The sequence below is a fragment of the Urocitellus parryii genome, chromosome 2 (genome assembly GCF_045843805.1).
Source record: "Urocitellus parryii isolate mUroPar1 chromosome 2, mUroPar1.hap1, whole genome shotgun sequence".
NCBI classification, from domain to species: Eukaryota; Metazoa; Chordata; class Mammalia; order Rodentia; family Sciuridae; genus Urocitellus; species Urocitellus parryii.
This window is the reverse complement of record NC_135532.1, coordinates 200,349,819-200,373,759: the sequence shown is the minus strand read 5'-3', so window position 1 is coordinate 200,373,759 and position 23,941 is coordinate 200,349,819.

Genomic DNA, 23,941 nt, shown 5'->3' with positions numbered 1-23,941 from the left:
TCTGGAGGCTGTGTGTCTCAGTTCTCCATATATAGACCTTTTCTTGTGGCCACTCCATTTTATTTGACATTTTCTCTTTTCATACAACATTGGTGGATGGTAGGTACTGAATACTTACCTCATTTAAACAGAAATAGATTTCATTTTCTCCAGGCATGCGAATTAACCAAAATACTGTCTAGTAATATTAACATAAAACTTAGTGAAATAAAATGCCATTATAGTACTAAAAATAATGTGATGCTTAAGCATGATGACTGTAAATAAAAGTATTTTTGAATGTCTCTCTGTACCAGGTGTTCTACTTAGGCTATTCAGAGTTCTTATAACCATGTGGCAAGGTATGATATTATGACTTTATATTTATAGATGAACAGTGGGATGTTCACTGAGACCAAGCAGTTTGTTCAAAACCATTCAGCTTATTAGTTACTGATGATGTTCTAGTTGATTCATAAATGTGTCAAATTTAAAAGATTCCTTTTTATATCATACCTACTTGCCCACCAGGTGAGATCTCTACAGAGTATTAATCTCATTTTTTTTGTCCCCATCCTAGGAGGGAGTTGATTCTCAGGAGCCTCCTAAAATGGAGGATGCTTCTCCCTTCAGTAGTACTTCCCATCAAGTGGCATAGATATAACATAACTATCACTCAGCATTACCTCTCTCCTTTTTTTCATTTCAGATTGATTCAACTATGGGATAAATAGGTGAGTTGGTTCTAGCCCCAGGCCCACTCAACCACAAACAGCCCGCATGTGAGTCTGACTTGTTTCCTTATCCATCCATCCGTCCATCCATCTGTCCATCCGTCTGTCTGTCCATCCATCCACCAGATTTCTGTGTCGACTCAATAAAAGTTTTATGCCTGGCACTATAAAATGTACTAGGGGATTCAAAGGAATAGATCCTGTCTTCAAGGAGATAAGAATTTAGTACAGTAATTAAGGAGAATGCAAACTAATGCCAGCATAGGAATATGCTTAGGGACTGGTAAAGGTCCAAGGGAAGGTTTGACCCTTCTTGGTAGATTAGAGGAGACTTTACAGGAAAATTCTTGAGTGAGCTCAGCTATAGCTAAAGCACTGAACATTCCAGAAATTTCTTCCACCTAGGCCAAATTTACACAAAGCATATATATATATATTTTTTCTTTTCTCCAGGGGATTTGTGAATTGAGGTAACACTGTGCTTCCTTATCAGTGTGTCATGGGAGAGAGTGTTGATGGGTGGTACTTTTCATCCCTGCAATGCTGTGGAGAATCTTTGTTATGTGGAGGTACACATCTTCTTGGGATTTATCATCACTCTGGGACTTAATGTGAACTCTTCAAAGTGATTTATGGTCTTTTGCATGACATCCTGCACGTGTGCTTCAAGAACACAGTCATCACGTTTCTGAAGTTTTTAGATGACTCTCCCACAAACTTGTGATGACATGCCTAAGCTCAAATTAAAATCAGTCTGTAGAATGATGGCCTGCCAGGACACAGTGGAGACAGGCAAGCATTCTGGTGCTTTTTAAAGCACTGGAGCGGAGAAGAATGTGAATCTAAGTGGAGTGGTTGAAAATAGCAGTATGCTTTGCCGTTAGCAGCTGTGGCTGCAAATCAAGGGCCAATCTCATCTGGGCAGTGTAGACAGGCCTCTCTGACATGCATCATTCTTATCTGAGCTGCACACATACATGCCTGGTTGGTGATAGAATGATTAGCACTGTTTTCAAACACAAAACCCAGTTATGTATATGAGTGTGCAGTGAATATGCATAAAGTGTTTGGAAAAATAATATACCCAAGCAAGCCTATTTATTCTTTGGAGAGCTCTCTTAATCACAGAATATATTGCTGTTTACAAGTAAGCATGGTTAACATTTTCAGCATTGTTGTTTCAAGGATTATACCGGCAATTTGGTGTAACACGATTCTTATGGTTCATGCTTTATGATTATAATTTTCCTAATTGATCTCTGTTGAACAGTCTAAAATAAATTCAATTTAAAAACATATTATATTATGCTTAAATTTTAGTGCATTTGGAGTAATGGATCCCATAAAAATGTAAAATTTAAGAACAAATTTAATACTGAAATAACTCTGAAATTTGGTGTTTCCATAGTGTGGAAAATTACTGTATAAAGTACATTTGCCAATTGCTATTGAAACCATTTACATTAATAGCCTTCCAGAGGAAAAGTAGAATATGAAAGCTGGTATTAAGCTTTTAAGTGATTTTCTGGAGGATCTGGTAATTAATTACTTTCCCCAAAAGTGGCTTGAAGTGGGGATGCCCAGCCCAAATATGAATGAGGGACAGAATCTGGATAAGAAATAGTGGAGCTCGCCCCTGTGCCCACTGCCTCTCACAGGGCAAGGGTCAAGCCTCTTTGCTCATTACTGTACACCCAACTCCCAGAATGGAGTTTCTCACAAAGGAGAGATTCTATATACATTTGTTGAATAGTTGTGCGAGCAAATAAGCTGGTTAAAAGTCAACCAATGGCCAGAGAATTAGGATCAGCCTGTGCCTGGGTGGAATACAGTAAAACTGCAGAGATAGACCTTGAGGTCATCATGACCTCCTTTATCTTTAAATTAAGCACAGTGCAGCATGCAATAAACACATAAAAGTGTCTAGAACAGTGCTTGACACCTAGCAAGAGACTCCTCAAATGCCATAGCCTTCGTCCCTGCCCACCCCACATGTGCTCCAGCCAACCTTTAGCCAATATTTTGATTAATTTTTTATATGTTCTGTGTGGAAAATACATTCAAAAGGAGATCTGAGTTGGATATTAGTCGCAGATTAGTCATTTTAACCTCCAGATTATGGTTTTTCTCATCTGTAAAATTAGAGGATTAGACTCACTCTTCAGAGTCTATCTCTAGATTTTAACTTTTAATTCTAATTTCGCTTAAGGGATCTAATAATTTATAATCCTCTAAATCAATAAATACTCTGTGAAAGCTTCAGAGATTCACTAACATTTATATTATTATTTTCCCACTTGATTTTTAATCTTTTGAAAAATTGCATGATTTTTTTTCCCTCTGTTTTTATATATCAATTATATTTAGGGAAAATTTTGTTAGCATGATGGTATTCTGTTTTCTCAATAGTTTAGTCAACTGAGAGATACTCCAAGTGTGGCAGATAATCTATGAGGTAATTTATCTTTATATTTGGGAAAATAATTAAGAATAATTTTCTAAACCTTATTTTTATTTTAGTGTTATTATTGAATATTTTGCTATAACATTTTAGAAATAATAGGTGAGGAGGTAGGTTAGATAAATTTTGGTTAATAAATAGTTTTCTTTTCTTTCTTTCTTTTTTTTTTTTAACCAGAGATTGAACTCAGGGGCACTCAACCACTGAGCCACCTCTCCAGACTTTTTTTTTTGTGTGTGTGGGGGGGGGGGAGTGCTGGGGATCAAACCCAGGGCCTTGTGCATGCAAGGCAAGTGCTCTACCAACCGAGCTATATCCCCAGCACCCTAGGCCTATTTTGTATTTTGCTTAGAGAGAGGTCTCATTGAGTTGCTTAGCACCTTGCTTTTGCTGAGGCTGGCTTTGAATTTAGGATCCTTGTTCCTCAGCCTCCTGAGCCTCTGGGATTATAGGTGTGCACCACCCCACCCGGCCCTAAAAAGAGTTGTTATCCATAGAATTCTGGGTAATAGAAAGTTTGGTGCATCAAGAAAAAAATTGTGATTGCATAGCAAAACAAAAAAGTTATAACTTAATATACTCCTCAAATAACTTTCTCCAAAAGCTGTAATCTTTAAGCATTTTGAGCTTATGCACATATACACAATCTTGAATTTCTTCAAAAGCAGCAGTCTCTTGAAAGAGCAGTTCTTGAGTATACGAAATGTTGAAATTTCTTTAGAGTCTCCTTGTGAATCTGAGTTACTGGGATTTGTGTTCAGAAAGAGTTGTCAGTCTTTACTCATTAGAAATGCAATGTGAAAAATAATGCTTCTATTATTAATTCATGGACAGTAAAAGAATAATTAAATTCTCTTTATGTATTCCTTCTATCTAGTAATGTTGTTTTATTACAAAGATTAAGTGTGTGACATTGTGTGAAAAAAGATTGCTGCACAGACAGATTATAGAAAACTAAGTGACTGGAAGAATTTTAATACTGAAGTTAGTGTTTGAAGAATCCATTTTTCCCCTTTAATGTAGTGTAAAAGAGAGATTTTACCCAAGATGAACATGTCCTCTCTTTTTATTTGTGTTGTTCTTGTTGCTGTGTGTGTGTGTGTGTGTGTGTGTGTGTGTGTGTTTTGAGACAGTGTGTTGCTAATGTTCAGGCTGACCTTGAACTTTAGATCCTCCTGCCTCAGTCTCCTGAATTTATGGAATTACGTGCATGCAACACTGTGCCCTGCTATCCATATATTTCAGCATAGAATTTATTTTTCTTACCTAGGAACTGAGTTGGATGTTAAAGACAGAGTGATAAATTATCCATTTATAGTCCAGTGAGCATAATCCATATGGTTTCATTTGGAAAATTCCTTTTCAAATATAGAATATAGGGAGTACTACTAGTTGATTGAAAGCTATATCCTCATTAAAACACCAATTTCAAAGCTCATACATTCTGCTTAATTCATTTACTGTATCTTACTCAGTGTCTGTTCATCTGGATATCATTATTAGAAGAAAGCAGTGAAATCAAGGAAGTTTCATTTCTTGAATTTTCTTTTTCATTTCAAATACTTAAAATAGCTTTTAATCACTTCAAGGAAAGATACATTTGATTTGTAATGAAAGAGAGGGATCCACATTTCATGGTGCTGTGGGAAAGTCACAATGATAGGTCTTAATACAATTATTTTTACATTATCACTACCTGAAGTCATCTACCCATATCCTCAAATTTGGGGTAGAGACTGGAATGAGGAAGTATGGCAATTGTGCAGTTTTTCTACCTAAATAGTGGTATTTTACAGTGATATGAAGTTAAGAGATTCAAGTGTTTTTGAGGCTCAGTGAAGTGCTTTGAATCAATGTTTATCTTCTTCAACACATATATTTTAAATAAACTTTCACAAAAAAATGTCTTCTGAAGGTAGTTCATAAATGTTAAATTTTCACCTTTGGCATGGTTAATATGTTACATATTCCTGACCAGAATTTGAATGTAGAAAAAAAATTTGATATACTGGCACTTTAAAAAATTACAAATTCAAAGGTTAAAGGAAGATTCTTGTACTTTTGCTTTAAGTTCAGAGATTTTTATTATCTTTTGTCACAGGCCTTCCAGAAATTTTCTATAATTTTGTTGATTGACTGATTGATTGAGTGATTCAATAGAAACCACACTGACTTAAATGCGCATGCAAATTCTGCCCTCTTCTTTTAATATGGTGGTAAAGACAATTTTATATTTCATAGTTCCATCTTAGTGATTTAGGATTTGCAAAAGACTTTGGAGAATAAACTAAGAAAGCTTATTTGCATTTTTGAAATGAGTTTTTGGGTCAAGAGTTCTTAAATGAGATCCAAAAGTAGCCCTCAACCTAAGAATTCACTGAAATGGACATATTATTGCCAATTTTAAGATATTATTATCAGGAATGTAAATCTGGCCCAGATAACCCTGCTTTCCAGTCATCTTTAGGGAGCATGAACTTTTCAAGGACATGTTTTGGATTACATATAACATTTTCTTATCAACTAGTTGGTAAATTATAATCAAATCATAATGATTATACCATAATGAGAATCTCAAGCCCTTAGGCATTGGTTAAGAACATAAATTTGATGCCCACATATCTATGTTTTCTTTTTTGAGGTTGGAGAAGAGCTTAGAGGGCATTTAATTGCCTCCCTAACCTCATTCTCCCATTTTAAAAAATAACAAGAAAACAGAGGTTCAAAAAGGTGAAATAAAGTAGTTTGACCAATGTCAAATAGCTGGTAAGTGACAGAGCAAGAAAACAACTCAATTCTCCCAAGTGCAGGATAACCTCATTAATGGATGAGATCAAGATTTAGAGCTTGGAGCCTGGAGACCAGAAAAGAGATTTTCTTTCATTTATTTTTTGATAAAAAAGAAAGAAATCTCTATGACCATCAAAAAAAGTTTCCTAAGTCAAATTCTCTTTCTTCCTGGTTCTAACTCCTAGCCCAGGGCTCCAGCCCAGCCCCAAGCCCAGCAGCTCTTCCTTCAGGGATGACTCATTTTGACTGGTAGAGAATAAAGGTTCTTTGTTTTAATCAAGTTTTTACATGAATGCAAAAAGGGGTACTGGAATAAGACAGGAAGTCTCAAAAAGAGAGGAAACCTTTGCTTGATCACTTGAGATAAAACCCTGTATTTGTTTAAAACCCAAATCAAGACAACCAGTTTGACATATCATTTCTGATAAGGACAATGTTTTATGTGAACAACTTCCCAGAGGTATACAAATTAAATCAATTTAGTTAACTAATTGGCTTTGTTGAAAATAATGAAATACTAATAAATTGAGGCTATGCTGTATAGTCAATATAAATATGAGGACATTATAATGAAAATATTACAGAAGCCTGCTACCCAAAGACTTGTCTGGGACTAGCAACATGACCTGATAAGCTTATTAGAAATGCTGAATCTCTGGCCATAGCTCAGACTTACAGAGTCAGAATGTGCATTTTAGCATGATCTCCAGGAGATTCCTGTGCAGATGAGAGTTTGAGAAACACTGACTTAGAACACCAAGAGAAAGTCTGTTTAGGGATTCTAACATCTAAGAGGATATATAGTCCCACCCCCTTCATTTTACTAGCTATTTTTGTCAATAATTTCCCAGTTGTCCATAATTTTCCTGTTAAGATGGGAGCCCTTTGAGTAGCTGTTCCTGTGATTTAGAACATTCAGGAAAGAATGACAAGGCTATGTTCTTCAGAGTAGGGCCCATTGCTCCATTTCTGATTTCAAATGGTTTCTAATTGCAAGTCTTCTGACAAGGAAGGCCAGCAGAGAACATTTCTTTTCTCAACTTTTCTTAACCTTGAAAATGCTACTCCAATGTGTTCTTGATTCAACAGTACAACTGGAGTGAAAAATGGCACTTGACCCTTTCAGTCAAGATTTTAACAATTAGGCTCACCCTGATTCCCTCTCAGCTCTTATAAGGGATTCCTTATAAATAATAAAGTTTGCAGGTATTTTAGTTTTGCATTTTTTCCCTTCTTCAATTCAAATTTTTGATCTATTCATTGACAGGTGATGGAATTAATAAGGATTAGAAAGACAAGCTGAGTATCAAGGATCCATGGGCTGGTTAATTGAAAAAAATCATTAGATTTTTTTTGCTTCTAATATTTATTGAGTCACTCTGTGGAGTCTACGATATGGACTGGAAGTTCATCCTGGTATCACTCAGGACTGACCACAGACTGTTAGTAAATAGGGTGTTGGATAACACAAGGCTTCCTTTCACCTGAAAAACTGCTTACCAAGGAGTTTATTTCTTGAGTATCTCTGTAGTCTTCCACATACGGAAAAGCAAGTGCATTTGATGCCTTTATTTTTGTTTAAAAAAAGATCTATGATATTATCTAATTGAATCCCAAAACTTTCAATTTGGTATAAAAACTTACAGTACTATAAAAATATATCACTAGTTAATGTTCTCATTTCTGTGGGCAAAAGCAATTTAATATCACACATATTCAGAAATCAATATTGGTTTTTGAAAAGGGTACATAAATCTACAATTAATGTTGTATATTTTAATTACATATGAACATGTCAAATGTCATTCACTTTCTGAAATCAAAAATCAGTGTTTTGTTCATTTAAAAAGTCAGAAATTTGGGGCTGGGGCTGGGGTTTAGTGGTAGCTCACTTGCCTGGCATGTGTGAGGCACTGGGTTTGATTCTCAACAACACATATAAATAAAATAAAGGTCTATCAATAAACAAAAAAGTTTTTTGTTTAAATTCAGAAATGTTTTTTTAGGGGGTACTAGAAATTGAACTGAGGGGCACTCAACCACTGAGCCCTATCCCCATCCCTATTTTGTATTTTATTTAGAGACAGGGTCTTACTGAGTTTTTTAGCACCTAGCTTTTGCTGAGACTGGCTTTGAACTCTGTATCCTCCTACCTCAGCCTCCCTAGCTGCTGGGATTACAGACGTGCACCCACCACTGTGCCCAGCAAAAAATCAGAAATTTTTAATCACCATACTTTCTTTACTAATGAACTAGCTTCTTTTTAAAAAGTAAAATTGGTCAATGCCTGATATAGATAGAAATAGTTTTTACAAATTAATTTTTAATTTCTATAGCATCAAGTCTTGATATTCTGAAAATAAATGTAAATATATATAGACATCAAAAGTGTCTCAACTCTCTATATAAAATAATGCTTTGAATCTTCCCACTCTTCCTTGTTGTCTCTGAACTGTCATGATTGGACCCCAGGCTTCGCCCAGGCTGGGCATAGTCAACTTTCACTGTTGGCCCCCAAGAGGCCTCCAATCCCTAGTTACTTGCTCTCTCCTGTTGAGTTGTTTGGTATTTTTTCCTGCTACAACAACTTGCTTCGACCTCATCCACAGGTGCTCCCCTCTCTCACTGCTTCATGTTTCATCTCTATTATCGTCAATGATGTGAACACAGAGTGGGCTCTCAGATGGAATTGTTCTTCCAAAGCAGTAATGAATCAAGGGTAGAGATGACTCCCTCCCAACTCGGAGGAATGCTTTTCCTATTGCATTACATAATTAAGTAATAAAGTTTTGTATGTAGAGAGAAATGTTCGCTCCCCTCTGTTCAGATATCATGTATCTCCAGGTGAAGAGATACCAGGATGTATTCTTTAAAGGAGCAGAGACACGGAAGACAACATTCATCAATGTCCATTCCAGACATTTGGATACTGAATACTCTTGTAGGTTTAGGACAATGGTAACTACTATTTACTAGGAGGTTGTTAGGCCCTGGTCATGACACTAGGTTTGTTATAAACATTATCATACTTGGTTGTCATATAAAGTCAGTGAGCAGGTATTATTTCACTCATTCATAAATAAGGGAAATGAGACTCAAAAATTTCAGTCATTTTCCTATATTTCCAGGAGAGTAGGAAAGGCTGAATGTAAAGACAGTTCTGCATGAAACTCTTAAATGCACACATTCATCATGCAGAAAGCAAAGGGAGTGCAATTTATATAACATGTGCACTTTGACCAAATTATCCTGTAAATTAGTCTTGAAAGCTGCTTAAAACCTCTGATTGACCTGTTGAAAAGCATTATACCTGGGGAGAACAATCAGACAAGTAAACATGATGTTCAGATGAACAATTGCCTGCGCATAATGACTACTCTTATTTTGAAAGGCAGGTGATGATAACTCTGTAAGAAACCTCCTAGTGGCTTATTTTAAATTAACCTCCTCCTGTTTCCTATTTGGAAACTGATATCTTTATTTATCATTCTGGAGCTGTTTGCAGGTCTCTCCTTCTAATGTTTATTACCAAGAACTGTTTTGTGATGGCTGATTGCCCCAAATCCAGGATGGCAAGATAACCTTGCTTCAGTTAAAACCACTTGGGGGACTGGCAAAAGTCAACAAGATAAACCCCAAAGCAAACCCCACATGTGTAAATAGGAGCCTCATATAGATTTTCAGTTTGTCTTGTTTAAAAATAATGAAAATGTACTCATTTATAAATATTAAATTAGTGGGGAAGCACATAGAAAAGGTGGTTTTATTCCAAACCATTGTTAAAATATTTTTCATAATGTAGAATTTTTCTGGTGAATCTAAATTCAATTAAATCTTGGGTAAGTTTTTTGAAAATTTACTTATCTGATCTACCTGTTCCATTGCAAGCCCATTTGGAAACAGAGCACATATTTTTAAGATATCATAAATCACTGAATGTTTGAGTTTGGAAATAATCTAGTCCAACCTTCTTCTGGGTGAGGAAAGAAGTTAAATAGCATGCGCAGGACAAATAAATAGCTCCAAGTGTTAGGGTACGGACATGAACAGGAGGCATTTGACCCCCAGCGGTAATCCTTCTAGAAAACCACACTGCCTCTGAAATCACAAAATTACTATTTTACTTGGGTAGACATTGTAATCTAGTAAGGTGATATTTCATTATGTGACACATACAGTTTTCTTTCTGTTCTGGAAGACCCTTGAAAGTACAAACTGTGTTACATAACTGTGCTCCATAGGTTTGGACTCCCCTTGTGCATGCCTAATTTAGCATGCTCTGCATTGTGTTGGTTGGTGAATTCTACCCATCCCTTCCAAGGCACATGGTCACATCCAAGATCAAAAATGAATTCTGATGCATGATTTTTTTTAAGTCCATAGAAAACATAGCCCTATGAAAACTGGAAATCTTATTTTTTGTTACCTCAGATTTTGTGATTCATTACAGAAGAAAAAGATTGCCTGTTATCACTTAGGCATAGGGTTAAAAATATTTGTAAATTAACTTCACTTTTCTATTTACTTGAATATCAGGATGACATATGCACTAGGATATTTCTCCAAGATATTTGTATCAATGACTATAGAATCACTTAAATAAGACAGTATTAAGAAAATAATTAAGTTGATTATGTAGAGGGACAGAAACCTATACTCTCCATTAAGAATTCTCTTAAATGACTCTTATGGACTTTCAAGTTAGCACATTTCCAAAGCAAACGAAATTGGGGAAGGGATGGCTTGACACCTTAGCTGCTACTACTCTCCTGTCAGCTGTCACAGCAGTCTGAACCTCCCAGCAAACCAGAGCCGCTGTTTGCAGGAGTCAAGTCCCTGCCAGCCTGGCTGAGGGGGTAAGAAAAGATTGTGTTACTCAGTGACAGCTGAATCTTTCCAAGAGAATTAGCTATCTAATTCCCCTAATGAAAATGTACCTTTTATATAAAAGTAGGAGAGGATAAAAGTGAAAATAGGATTTGGTGTTTTTACTAAGACTCAACAGGCTAATTCTGATGCTAAAATATATTTTTTTAAAAAGATAGAGCCATCTATATGATTTTATACAGAATTAGCAAGGAGGACTGAGTGCATTTTTCTACATTCCTAATCTAGAGCATAGAAAATTTCGCTGTTATACAATTATACTTCTCAGAGCAATTTCTTGTTTTATTTCCTTCCTCTTATTTGTTACTTGAGACTCTCACTGACCTTCACAGGAAGTCTTAACAAACAGGGAACCAGAATTACCTCTAAGCTAGACCACTTGTCATTGTGAAGTCTCACTTTCTTCTCTGCTAAAGGATTTGAGTTGAGCTAGATGACTTTTAAAGTCTTTCTTATCCCAAGGTCCTGTGAGAGTCAAAGTTTAACTTTCATAACTTCATACCACTTTGGCTCTTAAAGTCAAATTTTCCCTCTGCTGTGATCTCCCTTTCAACCAGAGTCTTTAGTATCTCATAATAGTTTGTGCGTATGGTGAAGGATCAAGTTATATTCGACTCCTTATTCTAGTTCATACTGTCGGTGTAATCATCTCAGTCCATGAATATAAAACCTAAATCGTCTTGCACAAAGATTGAGCCCTTTCCTTTAAATTTTGTTAGTTATCAAGAATAAAAAATTCAAGAACTAACTAATGTTCTGGAGAATGCTTTGTTATATTTCTGACTTAGATAAATGTTTAGCATCCCATTTTTTTTAATCTTATTTTTTTTTCATGCTGCTCTGTATTCTAAGTATTTGTTTCCGTATCTTGGCATCAGTGGGAATTTCTGTTTTAAATAATTTATTTGTTTCAGATTAAAATTACTTGAGTAGGGAGTTATTTGCCATTATTTTGCATCTTTAAGCTTGAACATTTTTAAAGGAATATGGGATTGAACCACTAATGAGGCATTTTCCTCTCTCTTAAAGACACCCTAGGGTGCTATATTTTTCAATAGTTGGGGGATCGCTTATTAAAATTACCTGTACTTCCCATACTCTGAAGACAACAATTATAAGAATAAGATTCCCAGTCTTGTTTTTGGCTTCCCCACAGATTTGAAGATATACTATTCTATTTATTCTGTTAACATCAAGCTGGGGAGTTCTTTCAGGTTGTGATCTGGGAGTATTGACCCAGGAGTGGGGATCCACTCTAATTACTACCTTCTTAGAACAAGAAGTGAAGATAATTACTTACCTGGTTTTCAATTAAAAAACTCAGCTCTCTTTAGTCTTATAATACCATAGGCCTCATATGGGGTTAGTGGAATCTTATTGTTAGCTTCTCCCCTCTTTACCCATCTGCATTTAGAGTAAATGATGTGCTTATGAAAATAGTACACACACACACATACACACACACACACATCATATGTACAGATTTGTTACAATTTACCTTAAGTAATTAGTGAAACAGCAGGCCCCAAAGGCTTTTTCTTTTTCTTTTTTTTTTTTTTTCCATTTTCGAAGACAGATATTCTCAATTTCTTTTCTTTCCTTTTTTTTTTTAAAGTTTTTCTTTTAATTGCCTTAGAAAGACTATATTTTCTCCTAGAGTATAGTTATTGGCTTTGTAAATCTTAATATTCATGTGATGGTCTGAATATCTTTGCTATGTGTCCCTTTCAAAATGTATAGGTTGTGTCTTAATCCCCAGGGATAGGAGGTGGGGTGTTTTGTAGGTGAATAGATGAAGGCTCTGTACCCTTATAAATGAGAACAGGGAGAGCTAGCTCACCCCTTTGACTGTGCAAAGACAAGAGCAGGAAGGTATCACATGTGGATGAGGAGAGGACCTTCCCCGGACACTGAATTTGCTGGTCCCTTGATCTTAGACTACCCAACCTTCAGAACTGTGAAAAATAAACTCTTTCTGTCTAGAAGCTACCAAGTCTGTGGTATTTTGTTATAACCACACAAGCTGACTAAGACAATCTTTAAATCCTAGCTCATGGAAAACACTCATTAATAATGATGACAAGGAAATAACAAAGCTGGAATTTGTAAGGATTAGAAAAAATCAAATATTCGGAAGAATTCTTACAACAAACACTGTTGGTTGTCTGTCCAACATAAATTCATTTACCCAATTCCTACCATGCCAACTTTTCTTCCTCATATATCTACCTTTTTCTGTAGTCATACTTGAAGAAAATGGACGTTTGGGGACTGGGGTTGTGGCTCAGTGGTAGAGCGCTCGCCTAGCATGTGTGAGGTCCTGGGTTTGATCTTCAGCACCACATAAAAGTAAATAAACAAAATAAATGCATTGTGTACAAATAAAATACAAATATTTTAAAAAAGAAAAAGAAAATGGACTTTTGTCCAGGAATAGGTCTTTTTAAATTTTTTTTATTTATATATAGGACAGTGGAATGCATTACAATTCTTATTACACATATAGAGCACATTTTTTTTTTAAATCTCTGGTTGTATACAAATTATATTCACACCAATTTGTATCTTCATACAGGTACTTTGGATAATAATGTCCATCATATTCCACCATCTTTTCTAACCCCATGCCCCCTCCCTTCCCTCCCACCCCTCTGCCCTATCTAGAGTTCCTCTATTCCTCCCATGCTCGCCCTCCCTCCCAGCAATAAGTCTTACTTGGTATAAGAAAAATGTGGTTGGTGGTCCCAAAGCTTTTTGCTGAGTATTGGTTTAAGCACATAGATGTGACACATCTTACCAATTACCTATAAGAGGATATCTTTCAGGAAATTTTTCTTTTCTCTTAATAGTAGTTATCAGAAGATGTGGTCCCATTTTTCTGATCTTGATTATTATTGTATGACATTCAGGCCTGGTATAACCATCTTGAACTCTGATAGGAACCAGTCATAAGAGAATCTAAGGCACAGAAGAGTGAAAAGCTAGACCCTGACTGGATCATGCTTCAGTCTCTTCACTACTCATCACAGGGGTTACTGTCCTTATTGTTTAAACAAGTTGAATCTGGGCTTTTGGTACTTATAGCTATTATCATCCTGATAGAAAATTATTCAATATTTCTTCTTTATGAAATGTCTAAAATCAAGATTTTAAACAGTACATTCAGTCCTCCTTTGGGATCTTGGATCTTTTAGTGAGAAAAAGGACAGAGAGAGTCAGAATTAGACAATATTTGCATAAATGTAGCAAACCCAGAAATGATAAAAATATTTAGCTTAACAAGTTCACATAATTCTAAAAGACTGGCTTTAGAAAATAGAATGAGTAATTTCATCTTTTTCCCCTTGAAGTCTATAATTCCTGGTCAAAGACCATGGGGATATAGAACAATAGAATCTTGTAGCGTTCATTGCACACAGCCAGACCCATCTGCACACATCCCAGTGCAGTGTGGAGAATCAGGAAGCCTTGCTATGTGCACTGAAAGGGAAATCCAAGAGTTAGATTTTATTTTTGCTTAGAGTGTCACTCACACAGGGAACTGAAGATGATAAATATATCCTGTGGTTCTCATATAAAGAGATTATATCACTTACCTTAAAACACATAGCAGGAAAAAAAAAACCTGTTGCAATTGCACATCTAGTTTTGCAAATCTGTTGGCATGAAAAGCCTTTGTAATGGATTTGGATGAATCCTAGAGTTTATTGTGCCAATATCAATCGAATTAAGCCTTCAAACCTTTTCAGGGAACTTCTCATCCTTCATTTCACAAGAATACAGAGAATGCTTTTAGCTCCAGAACTGCTGGCCCCTACGTGAAAGATGACTATCTGCCAACTAAGGTGGACAGCAGAATACCACAGCAACAAATTTTGATCAGCATTCAAAAAATAAATTCCTTTTAGGAGGAACCATTTTTTTTTTTTTTACTCTTTCCAGAATTTCTCAGTGGACTCCAGTTGAATGAGCCCTGGATTAAGAGTCAGAAACTCTGGATTCTCTATTTCTACCCTGTTCCTGTCCCTTTCTTCATGTGTAACTAGGCGAATGTTACCTTCTTAAATTTCAGTTTCTTGATTTTTAAAGTGACAATAAAAAGTTTTGCCAGATAGTTCCTAAAACATTTGCCATAAAAATCAATACGATAAACACAAAGGTACTATAAAAACTAAATATGACTATTATTATTTTATCCCTTATTTGTAAGAAGATTTGAGGACATGTGCAAACTCATTTCTTCATCCAGGGCTAGGACTCCAAATATGGATGTAAAGATAATTGGGTCTCCCTACAGATGCCAACGTGTTTACTTCCCTCAAATCATTAGACTTTTTATCTCGGTTTTTGAAGCACATTAATTCATCAAAAATCTATTATAAATTCTTATTATACCCTGACCTAGTCCTAGGACAAAGGGTACAAAGACACTTGCAGTTTACAGAAGAGGCTTACAGTTTAGTGGAGGAAAGAATCCAACTAGAAATATAAAACTGTAAGTGGGAAGAAAGAGGTCTGAGCAGAGTTTGGAGAAACCAAAAGCAGAAAGCCAATCAAAATGTGAGCTTCTTCGTCTCAAATGTTGAGGATTAGCATGATTCCAATTCTCCTTAAAAACCACTTGTCATGTGTTTTTCTCAGGTTTCCCAATGTAACACATTCATCCCACAATATCTGTGGGGGATTGCTTCCAGTACCCCCTCAGACACCAAAATCCACAGATTCTCAAGTCTCTCATATAAAATGGTGTAGTATTTGCATATAAACTATGCACATTCTCCTGGATACTTTAAATCATCTCTAGGTTATTTATTTATTTTTATAATACCTAACACAATGTAAATGCCAAATATGTTGCATTATTTAAGGAAATATATATATATATATATATATATATATATATATATATATATATATTCAACACAGATGCAAAATTTTTCCCAAATATTTTTAAGTCCTTGATTGGTTGAATCCATGGATACAGAACCTGTAGATATGAAGAGCCAATGGTACAACCATTGTGAAACCCAGCACTGACTTTCAAGGTTCTGCAAATTCCTCTCACCCTAAGAAGCTTTTGAAATAGGTGCAAGAGGAAGCTCACCAAATGATTAATTTTAATCTCAACTTTCATTATGTTGATAGCATTTCTGAGGGCAAGGGGTACAAGAGTCCTCTGAATGCCAAGGGGAGAATGAGGTTGCTGGCTCAGGGAGTGCTGAATAGGTTAGGAGGTTAAGGCTAAAATCGTTCTTCTCTTTCCTTCAGAGAATTCTGCAGATGGCATCGTTTATGGAAGTCTTTATTTGGAAGAGAAGTTGAGGCAAGGAGAAGTTGCATCATTTGCAAAAATTTTAATCATGAGAATAGGTGAAAGGGAAGAAGTAATAGAATTTAAGAATCCTGATTTATAGCTTGCTGAATAACCACTTATGGTTTCAAAACAATTACTCCTAACATGTCATTTTATAATTAGTAGCCTTATGGCCAAAGAAAAAAGAATAAAGGGCTTCTGTAACCCATCCACATGTGGCTATGCAGTAACCAATAAATGCTCAAGTATGTATATCCCACCTGACTCAGTGGTCATCATCACTATGGAAATTTCCATGCTATTATCTATCTTGGGTTTATTTATTTATCTTCTAGAACTGAAGTCAGAGAGTAAATACTTGTTGAGATGAAAATTTGAGTGTGAGAAGCAGTTTTTTAAACCTCTATTTTGGAGATCTCATAAAGTTTGATTATGTCATGAATACTGAAAGACTTTTATGAACAGATCACTGAGTGAGGATTCTAAATTAAACTTTGGTGGGACCCAGTGCTTCCTTGAATAATGGTGTCTGTACCTGCTATAGCCGCAATCCTTGTAGCTTAAGTGGGAAGAGGGAAATCACGTGTCTTGGAAACATGCCTCTCTCTTGTGTGGTTTTCAGGTTGCCATTGCTGCATAATCAGTCACCCAAAGTTCAGCAGCTTAAAATGACCACTTTATTATGCTCACATAATTGTGAGTCAGGAATTTGTGAGCTCTTTTGTCACTCATAGCCTCTGCTGAAGTGGCATTCAGATGAATGTAGCATCTGTAGGCAGCAACCAGAATAAATGTCCAAGAGGGTACCTTCACAGGGCTGGAAGTTGAACTTGATTCAGACTGTCTGGTAACTCGACCATTAACTATACTGTCTAGATGTAGCTCTCCAGAATGGCAGTCTCAGAACACTTCCCAATGTGATAAAAGTCACATTGCCTTTTGTGACTTAACCTCAGGAATCACAGAATAATATATCTGCTACAATCTACATGCTCACTGGGTCTTGGGGGGAGGAGACTTAGACTCTACCTCTTGATGGAGAAGTGGCAAGTTTCTAGAACATGTGAGTTGGAAGATGTTGTAGAGCCATCTTTGGAAAATGTAACATACCAAAAGGGATGAAATGCTGATCCACATGAATTCTAAAATTGTTCATTGTATTCTGCTTTCAAATATTCTGTGATGTTCTGAAGGTTGCCATAGCTTGTCTTAATGATTCTTCTAGTTAGGTCAATGTTTTCTCTTCCATTTTTGGTTAAGTCAAAAGGGTCATTTAGTGGAATCAAATTCAGTGGTTTCCAAAATAGCTTTGTCTGCAAGTGAGACTTAAATTATTACATTGAAAGCAGACAGATATAGCAAGTATTCCAAGGATACTTGCTTCTTTCATTTCCCTATTCCAAGTAGATGATCTGCTGACCTTTATCTGTGACTTGCCTCACAGTGATCAGAATGGTTCTGGGAAGGAATCCTGATTGATGGCTCTTCGTATTACAGGGCTCTTACTTCACCATCATGCTCATCATTATTAACCTTGATACCTCATGTCCCTTACTCAGGATCCTATGTAGGTGAAAAAATATTGTAGTTCTGACTGACTTGTGATTTCCCTATGGAATCCTCATTTACATTTGAAACCAAACTCCCTGGACTGTGTACCTATGGACCTGTTTGGACATCGAGGGCTCACATCTTTCTCTTTACCTTAATAATATCCTTGGACCTGACCTTCAGTCTCTGCCCCTATCATTCATGACCCTGGATGATTCTGGCTGAATCATGTTAGGAATGGGAGTAGAAAGCCTGTTCATAGTTCTTTCCACAAACATTTTAAGACTGAATGTCATCTTACTCTAAGATGGTTTCATGATAACGACACAGTAACTTTGGCTTAGTTACAATCAAAGTTCTAAGTTTTCATTAGAATCTAAGGTTCTCTAGACTATATCACATGGTGAATAAGAGCTTAATTTTAACAAGAGAATACTATTGAGCCTTAAAAAAATAATGAGATCTTGACATTTGTCACACATGGATGGACCTGTAGAACAAAAAACAGATATGGGAAAAAAAAATGTTGCACGATCTCATATTTGTATGCAGAATTTTAAAAAGAGGTCAAATATACAGAGATGGAATAAAACAGTGGTGGGGGGAGGAAAGGGTATATATAACTAAAATGATATGAAGTAGCAGATGAGTAAGATGAACAAGTTTAGAGAACTGTTGTATCATCCATAGGAACTTCCATTAAGCAAATAGATTTTAGCTATTCTTGTCAGAAAACCATGAGATGATGAAGATGTTAATTTGCTTCACTATACTAACCATTTTTCTATCTATCTATCTATCTATCTATCTATCTATCTATATCCCATAACATCATGCTGTAAGCCTTAAATATATGCAGTATTTTTTTTAAATCTTAGTATCAAAAATTGGATCATCTTATATTTGATTCCTATTCATGTCACTCTTTGGGTCTCAGTTTTATCATCTTTAAAGTGCATATAATATAAGAATAAATAAATGACATAATTGGTATCAGTTGGTCTAGGGACTGCATTAGTCAATACTCAAATAAATTGCCTATCATAATCATCATCATTTCTTTTTAGCTTTGTATTTATAGTACCCCTGTGATACCACTCGTATAGTAACCACTCAATCTTGAATTAGTAAATGTACATCTGGTGAATCTATAAGAGATAAATTGAAAGAAAAAGCATACCTTTATATCAGTACTGAAATCATTTTGATGATATCTATGTATAAAAATATTAGTTGTACCAGTATTGGTATCACCAAAGTGACCTAAAAGTTCATGAGTCAAGGCTCTAGTAGTGAGGAAGCTGTGAGAAGAAAGGCAGATCCAATAATTATGGGAGGAAGTCCAGCCAGACTCTGGAATGCTGTGTTGTGATAGCTACAGATAGGCAGGGTGCATTCAGCCGAGCAGATAGCATTGCTAAAGCATGCAAAAGAGCTGGGTAGGGGTTAGCTTCTGAGAAGCCTGACCAGGACCCAATCATAGTCAAAGACTTTTCATGTCTGGAAAAGCCTAAAAAAGCTTATGTCTTAGACTAAGGATGCAGACATAAAAGGAAAAGGAACAGCAAGGAGTAATAGACCCAATAATCAGACTTGCATCCAAAGGTTATATCTGAACCAGACTAGCATAAAGGTAGAAAATGATGTTAAGTTCTTGGAATATTGAACTAGAGTTCAATAAACATCCCCTGGTCAAGGTCAAGATTGATCTCAGTTCCTGGTGCAGGACTGAGTCTGCAGATAGCAACCACATAACCCCAGATCTGAGGAAGGAAGATTTGAGAGAACACATTGATTTTAAATGAGATTTTTCTTTCATGTAGCCTCTTCGACAAATCTCTGTAAGAGGATCATTTCAATATTATATAGTTGTAAGGATGAATTAAGGGTAAAGGAGGAATAATTTACTTTCACTTTAATTTGTAATAGTATATTCTGTGTGTTTCTTAAAGACATCGTTCCCCCCTTTTTGTTTTATTTGCTTTTTTTTGCTTTATTTAATATTTCGCATACCATAGAATTCACTCAGTTACAATATAGACTTCAGTGGTATTTATTATATTCAGAGTTGTACAACAATTATCTCAATAAATTTTAGATATTTTCATCATCCCCAAGAGAAATCCTGCACCCATCAGCCTTCAATCTTCATATCTAACCCTCTCCCTCAGTCCCTGATAATCACTCATTTACATTCTGTGTCTATGGATTTGCCTATTCTACACATTTGATATAAGTGAAACATGTAATAGTTGATGTTTTGTGCCTGGATTCTTTCACTCAGCATGTTTTCAAGGTTTATTCATTGTGTAGCATGAATTAGTACTTCATTTCTTTTCATGACAGAATAATATTCCATTGCATAGATATACCACATTTCACTTATGCAATCATCAGTTGTGGATGTTTGAGCTGTTCCTACTTTTGGGCTATTTAACAATAAACTGCTGTGAACCTTTGTGTAAAAATTTCTGTATGGACATATATCTTTAGTTATCTTAAATGTATGTTTAAATATATCATTCTTTAAATTTTGAATTAAACCAACTTAGGTTACTTAAAAATTATTTCAATAGATATTTGAAAACTGCCATTATCATCCAAGTTCTGGAGTACACAAATGAATAAAATAGATAATGCACCAGCCCTTCCTGGGCTCACATTCTCTCACAGACTTGTAAGTCCTTGAGAACATGAACTGCAATTATGCTATTCCCTATCATATCCACGGGGATAGAGCAATTCTTTTTACTGAGTTAATATAAGAATTAATTTGTGTATCCATGGCTTACAGAAAAAAAAATTGAATCATTATAATATCGTTTTAACAAAATTTCGTTCGTCTCCTACTTGATAAAGTGTAGAAATTCCAATTCCTTCCCCCTCAAAAGACTAAACTGTTAAGGAAGCTCCCATTTTAAATGTATAGTCCAAAAGCTGCCCTCCTGCCTAACATGGGCATCTACTACTCCCCCACCTCTATCGTGAGCATAGACTTTAGGGGATACTGCTCCCACTTTGCTATACTCACATGAAGATAGTAGTAGCTTTGTGCTCAGAGCTGCAGACCCCTCCTGATGCTCTTCCAAGGTGTTTAGATTCTCCTCCTCCCTTCTCCCCTCCCCTCCCCTCACCCTCCTTTTCCTTCTCCTCTCCTTCTCCTCCTTCTCTTTCTCCTTCTCTTTTTCCTTCTCCTTCTCCTTTTTCCTGAATACCAACATTGTCTACAGCTACCTTTACCACTGGGAAAAATATCCTCCACTCTCCTTTGGTCAAACACTCTAAATACTATATTGTATTATTGAGTATTCATAGTCAGTCTTCATTCTCAGTATCTCATAGAGATTTTTCTGATCCTAGAGTTTCGTGGTTGCTTCCTTCTCTTTCTTTGGACACAGGAATGCTGGGGGTGGTCAGATCTATAGGCCAGTGGATCCCTAGTCACCAGACTACTCAAAAATTTCTCCTTTCTCTAACAATAATTAATTATGGAACCAGGTTTATGTACCTTGAATCTCTGTTTTCTCATGGTGAATTTCTTCCATTATTGGTCACTCATGAAAATAAGACCCTTGAAAGACACGTCTTTCAAAGTCTAGACATTAGCAAAAGGCCTGTTTTTAGGATAAATCATTTACATTTCAAGTTTTGTGCCTGGTATAGCAATACTTGTTATAAAATATGTTTTGATGACACTTTTCTCTGTGTCTCTTCAGACTATCTATCCACATGTGAGTCTATTTTGATTATGATTTTGAATTTATGAGTTTAGAAAAGGATTTAGGAGAAGACTGATAGTTCAGATAAGTTCAGTATCACCAGGTAGCATTCTTAATTTAGTGACTTAAGTTGTAACTTGTGGAAGTCACTAAAATGTTCTGAAATCCCAGGTTTTCTTTTGTGAGAAGGGGATTACTTATTATGTAGAGTGTTAATGATAATAGCAAAAGTTGTGGGCACTGGTACAGATTTGCATGCTTTGTATCTGTTAGCTCAGTGGGTCCTCACACTAAGCAGGCAAAATGGCAGGTGGGAATTGGATGACATCCAGGCCATGGATGTGATCATGTTCTTTATTTAGTCTTTGCTGTGAAACTTCTGTAACAGACCATGGCCTGTATTTAATTTTTTATAGTCACCTACATTAATTTCTTCTTGATAGTAAAAAGAATCTCTTGGTTAGTCATCAACTTGTTCTTATCTGCTTGACTGCATGCTTTGCAAGCCGCTCAGAGAAATTTGGCCAGGAATTCAGTTTTGATTAACAAATTCTGTTATATGGTTGAAGAAAAGATTAACTAATTTGTTAAGAATTATAAGAACAGCGTTTGGTGTTTTTTCTTTCTTTCTTTCTTTTTTTAATTTTGGGGGAGAGAAAAATTGTGTAATAATCACAAATTTTTGCATTAAAATTCCAGTTCATTAAGTAATCAGCATGGGGGTGTCTGGTTGGCTGATTAGATGCAGAGGCAAATCATTTGTTGCTTTTTTAGGGAAATTTCCATCAAAGTAGTTCCACCTGGAGAATTTAAATTAATGTATTATTTTAAATCTATGTATATTTATTTCAAATTGAGTTATCCTGCAGAACAAAAGAGTCACTTTTCATTTGGAGCACTCACAGATTCCAAGGTGGGTTATGCTGAAAAGTCTTTTCCGGAAATTAGCTCCCCACCAGTCACTTAGGTGCTTCTCTATAACTGCACTTAAGAACTTAAGAGGAGCTCATTTCTCTCTCTCTCTCTCTCTCTCTCTCTCTCTCTCTCTCTCTCTCTCTCTCTCTCACACACACACACACACACACACACGCACACACACACACACACCCCTACCAACCAAAATGGTATCCTCGATTCCAAATCAGCTGCCACATGTCTACTTAGATTTAAAGCAAGGTAGATTCAACCCTGTCTTCTGTGGAGAACTTTTTTTCTTTCAGCTCAAGTGACTCAGTCAGTCATAGTTTAACGAAGGAGCCCAGATTTTAGCCCAAACTTCAAAACTGAAAAGGGATAACCTAACCATTTTAATAGTTAAAGGGCCCTTTGGAAGGGCTTTGGTCACAACTCTGAAGAGTCTGCCAGTTAAAAAGAGAGCTGGGAAACTAGATTAATCTCTGCACCATTGGTTAGGGTTTCTTCAGAAGGACCACTCAGTCAGGCCACAGCTAGCTTTTGAGAGGTTTTGGAACCACCCCATCCCCAGGAGAGCAAATGCCTGAACTAGCTTCTCTTCAGAAGCACCCCACAAGACCTTCCCATCAAGATTCTATTAGGTGTCCCAGCTATCCCACTCCTGGGTCTAGACCCAGAGGACTTAAAATCAGCTTACTATAGTGACAGATCCACATCAATGCGTATAGCAGCTCAATTCACAATAGCTAAACTGTGGAACCAGACTAGATGCTCTCCAATAGGTGAATGCATAAAGAAACTGTGGTATATATACACAATGGAATATGTCTCAGCATTAAAAGAGAATAAAATTATGGCATTTGCAGGTAAGTGGATGGAGTTGGAGAATGTCATGCTAAGCGAAGTAAGCCAGTCTCAAAAGAACCAAAGGCCAAATGTTCTCTCTGATAAGTGGATACTAATTCAAAATTGTGGCGGGTGGGGGAATGAAGAAACTATGATTGAGCAAAAGGAGGGAGAGGTGGGGAGAGGGGATGGGGGCAGGAAACATGGTGGAATAAGATGAACATCATTACCCTAGGTACATGTATGACTGCACATATGGTACGACTCTACATGGTGTACAACCAGAGAAATGAAAAGTTGTGCTCCATTTATGTACAATGAATTGAAATGCATTCTGCTGTCATGTATAACTAATTAAAACAAATAAAAGAGAAAAAGAAAAAAAAGATTCTTAGGGGAACTGAGAAAAATCACAATTTAGTAATATTATGAGGCCTCTTGGCAACACCCACGGGGGCCTGAGCCAACCCTAGTACAGAAACCACTTTGTATCTCTGCTCCACTTGGAACCTGGAGGGTAGCTAATCCTACCAGACCTCACACCCATGTTTATCCTCAGCCTCTGCTCAACATTCAAGTCCCTTTGACCATCTACCCTCTCCCCTACTCTCAGTCCCAAACTTCACTTCTGCCTGTCCATTTCTCCCTGTCCTTTTCGATTATGGCTTCTATAACCCCCATTCTATGAGACAAACCTCTCCACTGTAAACCCTTTTGCAGAATGCCTCTGCCACCTTCATGCCTT